The sequence below is a fragment of the Sapajus apella genome, unplaced genomic scaffold (genome assembly GCF_009761245.1).
Source record: "Sapajus apella isolate SASKATOON/1434 unplaced genomic scaffold, GSC_monkey_1.0 scaffold4153, whole genome shotgun sequence".
NCBI lineage: Eukaryota > Metazoa > Chordata > Mammalia > Primates > Cebidae > Sapajus > Sapajus apella.
In genome coordinates this window covers 1-6,034 of record NW_022441079.1, presented here as the reverse complement: position 1 = coordinate 6,034, position 6,034 = coordinate 1, and the positions used below count along the sequence as shown (strand labels likewise).

At 37.7% G+C, this 6,034-nt stretch overlaps 1 pseudogene; it reads left to right on the top strand.

Annotated features, from left to right (window-relative positions):
* The first annotated feature begins 5 nt into the window (after nucleotides 1-5).
* LOC116547682 lies at nucleotides 6-6,013 on the top strand (annotated as a pseudogene).
* The last annotated feature ends 21 nt before the right edge of the window (nucleotides 6,014-6,034 follow it).

The window sequence follows — 6,034 nt, the reverse complement described above, 5'->3', positions numbered from 1 at the left end:
ATCAAAGAATTGTGTGCTTACTTCTTCATAAGTCTGTAAGCATGGCGAGCTATAACCGCCTGAATCGAATGAATCAAGCAGCAATACAATTCCTGCTGCAGACTGTTGAAAATGGATCCTGGGTGGGGATGGTTCACTTTGATAGTACTGCCACTATTATAAATAAGCTAATCCAAATAATAAGCAGCCATGAAAGAAATACACTCTGGAAAAGTTACCTACATATGCTCAGGGAGGAAATTCCATCTGCTCTGGAATTAAATCTGCATTTCTGGTGAAAATCTTACTGCAAATATATTTTGGTTTTTGTTTCTTTTCAGGAGATTGTCATGTTAAGTGCTGCTGCACATGCTTGCTGCCTAATTTTAACATAAGTAATCCTAAGAAGCACAGGACTAAGTATATAGAAAAAAATTCTCTTGATGTTTTAATGGATCAGTCAATCAATGAACAACCCATGGGTGAATAAGCAACTATAAATTTGCCACTCACTTATAAGCCAAGGAAGTCAGGGACTTTGCTGTCTTGTTACCATGCAGTAGTCAGTGCTTGAAAAATGTTAGTTAAATAAGTGTGCTTAGATGCAAAAGCCATCAATTTTGGGGCAGCGACACAGATGACATAGTATGATTCCACTTTAAGCTAGTTCTCATTTGAGCTTCTGTAACATTCCGCTAGGGCAAACTATTTATTGTACCTCCTAAAGCAGATGTAGCAGGACTGTGAGTCATATTTAGAGTAAGACATATGAGTTAGAACATAAACTTTGACATCAGAGTACTGGATGTGCTACTTACTAACTGTGTAATCTTAGGCTAACATTTCAGTCTCTTTGGACTCTCAGTGCCTTTTCTATACAGTATAAGAAATAGGAATGCCTACCTCATAGAATAATTATAAGGATTATGTGAAATGATACATTTACATACTTAGAACAATATTTACTATATTATATAGTAAATATATAGTTCAAATATATATAATGTATAATTATCATAAGTATATAATTATTTATAATAGTTAAATATATGTATAATTATCATGAACATTATTTTTAGCCAAATGGTCATCTTGAGCCCACAAATAATATCAATTATGTCATTTTACTATTAAGAAATCTTCACTGTCTAAAGGGACAGATTCAAGATGGCCAATTAGGAGTAGCTCAGGATTGCAGCTCCCAGCGAAAGTGCGGAGGGTGAGTGGATGCCGCATTTCCAGATGGATTTTTATTGCCCACAGACCAGGAGATTCCCAGGTGGAGGAGCCCCACAGGTTGCCAGCGCGGCTGTCTTGGCCAGTGCACCTATTTTGGCCAGCGCGGCTGTTTAGGCGCGGCGGTTCTCCGCACAAAATAGACGGGTTCGGGCGCTGTTTTAGCTGGCGATTGGAGCTCCTAGGAGACAGAGTGGCCATTCAACTCATAGAAAAGGAGACTAAAACAGGGATTCAGGCCAGGAGATTCCCAGGCAAAAAAGCGCCACGAATCTCAGCGCAGCTGTGTCAGCTGGCGCAGCGGGTCACTGCATGGGAAATCACACCGATCAAACTGCCATTAACAATTGCTATAAAGAGAATAAAATACCTAGGAATACAACTAACAAGGAACATAAAGGACCTCTTCAAGGAGAACTACAAACCACTGCTCAACGAAGTAAGAGAGGACACAAACAGATGGAGAAACATTCCACATTCATGATTAGGAAGAATCAATATCGTGAAAACGGCCATACTGCCCAAAGTAATTTACAGATTCAATGCTATCCCCGTCAAGCTACCAATGACCTTCATCACAGAACTGGAAAAAATCACCTTAAACTTCATATGGAACCAAAAGAGAGCCCACATAGCCAAGTCAATTCTAAGCAAAAAAGAACAAATCCGGAGGCATCACACTACCGGACTTCAAACTATACTACAAGGCTACAGTAATCAAAACAGCATGGTACTGGTACCAAAACAGGGACACAAACCAATGGAACACAACAGAAGCCCCAGAAGAAGCACTACACATCTACAACCATCTGATCTTTGACAAACCTGGCAAAAACAAGCAATGGGGAAAGGGCTCCATGTTTAATAAATGGTGATGGGAAAACTGGCTAGCCATGTGCAGAAAGCAGAAACTGGACCCCTTCCTGACACCTTACACTAAAATCAACTCCAGATGGATTAAAGACTTAAACATAACACCTAACACCATAAAAACCCTAGAAGAAAACCTAGGCAAAACTATTCAGGACATAGGCATAGGCAAGGACCTCATGACCAAAACACCGAAAGCATTGGCAGCAAAAGCCAAAATAGACAAATGGGACCTAATTAAACTCCACAGTTTCAACACAGCGAAAGAAACAGTCATTAGAGTGAATCAGCAACCAACAGAATGGGAAAAAATTTTTGCAATCTACCCATCTGACAAAGGTCTAATATCCAGAATCTACAAAGATCTAAAACAGATTTACAAGAAAAAAACAAGCCCATTCAAAAGTGGGCAAAGGATATGAACAGACACTTTACAAAAGAACACATACAAGAGGACAACAAACATATGCAAAAATGCTCATCATCACTGGTTATTAGAGAAATGCAGATCAAAACTACATTGAAATACTATCTCACACCAGTTAGAATGGTGATCATTAAAAAATCGGGAGACAACAGACACTGGAGAGGATGTGGAAAAATAGGAACACTTTTACACTGTTGGTGGTAGTGTAAATTAGTTCAACCATTGTGGAAGACAGGGTGGCAAGGACCTAGAAATAGAAATTCCATTTGACCCAGCAATCCCATTACTGGGTATATATCCAAAGGATTATAAATCGTTCTACTATAAGGACACATGCACACAAATGTTCATTGTGGCACTGTTTACAATACCAAAGACCTGGAACCAACCCAAATGCCTATCGATGATAGACTGGACAGGGAAAAATGTGGCACATATACACCATGTAATACTATGCAGCCATAAAAAACAATGAGTTCATGTCCTTTGTAGGGACATGGATGAAATTGGAAACCATCATTCTCAGCAAAATGACACAAGAACAGAAAATCAAACACCGTATGTTCTCACTCATAAGTGGGTGTTGAACAATGTGAACACATGGACAAAGGGAGGGGAGCATCACACACTGGGGTCTGTTGGGGGGGGGAATAGGGGAAGGACAGCGGGGTGTGGGGAGATGGGGAGAGATAACATGGGGAGAAATGCCAGATATAGGTGATGGGGAGAAAGGCAGCAAATCACACTGCCATGTGTGTACTTATGCAACAACCCTGCATGTTCTTCACATGTACACCAAAACCTAAAATGCAATTAAAAAGAAAATAAATATTCACTGTCGCTTCACAGTCTACAAAATTGTCTCAATTTCTCAGTTTGACATTACTAAAAAGTCTCCCCAATGCAGTAAAATTGCCCTCAGGTATCTTTACTGCCTTATTTCTCAATTCTCCCCACTCTGTTTTATTCTTCTATTTAAAATGCTTCCTTCCCCTACCCCAACGCCTGTCTCTGCATGTTAAAATTCTACCAATCGTTCAAAATCCTTTCTCTTTCATGTAGCTTCCCTTATACTCCTGACCCAATTGAATCTCTCTTCCATGAATTGCATAACATTTTAGTTTAAGTTTGTAACATAAAGTCCTGCATTCAAATCACAATTGCCACTTATTAACTTTGTGACCCTAAACATGATTCGTATCCTCTCTAGTCTTCAATTACCTCATCAGTAGAATAGGATAATTAAAGCTAGCACATAGGGTTGCTCATGTTTTAATTTATTCAAAATACAAACATGTTTTAATTTATTCACCAAGCAAAGCTTTTTCACTCTTGTGGAATATTTATATAAGTAGGGAACAGATAATAAATAGATAAAAACAAGAACTGTAGATTATGTAGTGTTGTGAATAAACCGAACAAGGAGATGTGACAGAATAACAGGGAAAGGAGAATTACTTTGGCCAGAGAGGCCAATGAGGCCTTCACTAAAAAGTAATATTTAAGCTCTGATTTGAAGGATGAGAAGAAGCCAGTGGTTGGTTCAGTTAAAAAAGGAAAGTGCAAAAGTGCCATAGGAAAAAGGTGAGAAAAAACTAGATTATTTTAAGAAATGATAGAAGCTAGTGGCACTGGAGTTTGGCAAATGAGGGGGTATGAAATGTGGTCAAAGAAGTAGACAATGACTAGATCTTTCAAAATTTCAAAAATAAGAGGCTTGTAGTTTGTTTCAAGAACAACAGAAAGCTCCCGAATGCTTTAAAGTGTCAGAGTTTGATAATCTATTTATGTCCCAGGAAGATGATTCCAATTGCCCTGAATAAAACAAATTGTAGGCAGTAAGAGTGGTAATAGGAAGACACTTTGGGAGCTTGGATTTGGATTAAATTATACAATGTATAAAACACAGTTAAATAGGAAGTATTCAGTAAACTGTTGACACTACATTGTTATTTCTCTTGAACTATAGAACATTCTGTGGTAAATACATATTAGTTTTGTCTTTGTTGTTCATCTGTAGATCTCCTCAGCCTCTGTCACAAAGCTCCATAAACACTGTTAAATTGAACCCAGTTATTAATATAGGAATGTAGTTCCTACAGAATCCCCAGCACAGTGACTGACACATTGTAAATGCTTGCTAAATAAACACATGCAAGAAAAGGAAAGATGAAAGAGAGAACTCTGCTTCATCTTTGGATCTTCATTTTGTACTTAAATGCATGGGAGAAGTGTGATGGTGATGCTACAAATGCCTTAAATGTATAAAAGTATTTTCCTATCTTTTTGTTTGGTTTCAATGCATGTCAGAGAATATTTCCCATATATTGCAATGTATGTATTAGTCATTCTTTGCCTCAAAACATGCAAAAATGTCATAAGGGTAGTCAATTTATCCCCTGATCCAGCTTTCTTAGGGATTTCTACATTCCAAACCCTCTTCTGCACATTTCCACAAACACCTCCACTCCATGCCAAAGAAAGCCACTGATAATCTGTCATTTGTTGCCTCTTGGCCTAGGCTCAGTGTCTCAAAATTGTGCTCCAAGATGCCACTACCAATTAAAAGTGTCAAAGAAAATGAAATATAGTTGTCATCCTGCGCTAAGTTCTCTTTATCCTCTTTTATAGGCACCTAGATTCAAAACTTTGAGTTTCAAACTGTTTGGCATTTAGGAAAAGGATTCACGCTACAAATATAATTTTTGGGCATTATTTGAGCATCACCAATATGCTTAGTTCTGTGCCAGTTATTATTAGAAGTAAATCAAAGTTGCATAACAAGGTCCTTAACCACATGCTTAGAACTTTCCATATTTTTTCTTTATAAGTATAGTGAGGGTTTACTAATTTGTAATCACTGACTTTGAAAATGTTGAAGTGGATTCTTAAGCCATCTAGCTATAAGTGCAACAGACTTTATAAACTGAAGGCTTATCTGTCAGAGGGCAGTCCAATCAAAGAAAACAGAACACTATTTAATGTCATATACCGTGATTATACCTTCGATATCTGGTTGACCTGAGTTTCCCAGGTTGAGATGTTATCATCATTTAGTCTAGACAGGATTTTCCAAAGCCTGGTCCCACCTAATTCATTTAAATGAATATTCCCTGCTGCAGATAGTTAAAAAAAAATAATAATAATAATAATGTTTAACTTCCCCCAAAAAAAGTTGCTTGAAAATTCTTATTTTGAAATAGAGGCCATCTCCTATTCTGCATAACTTGTGTTTATTTTCTCTGTAATTTTTTTCTTATTTCCCATTGGTCTATTTGATCTCGGAATGCCTGTTGGTAACTGTGCTCTGAATTACCTTTACAGGTGATTAGAGAGCTATACTCCCAACTCGATGGATCTGAAATTGTGCTGCTGACTGATAGGGAGGATAACATTGCAAGTTCTTGTATTGATGAAGTAAAACAAAGTGGGGCCATTGTTCATTTTATCGCTTTGGAAAAAGATGCTGATGAAGAGTAATAGAGATGAGCAATATAACAGGTAAAACATGGTTCATTTATT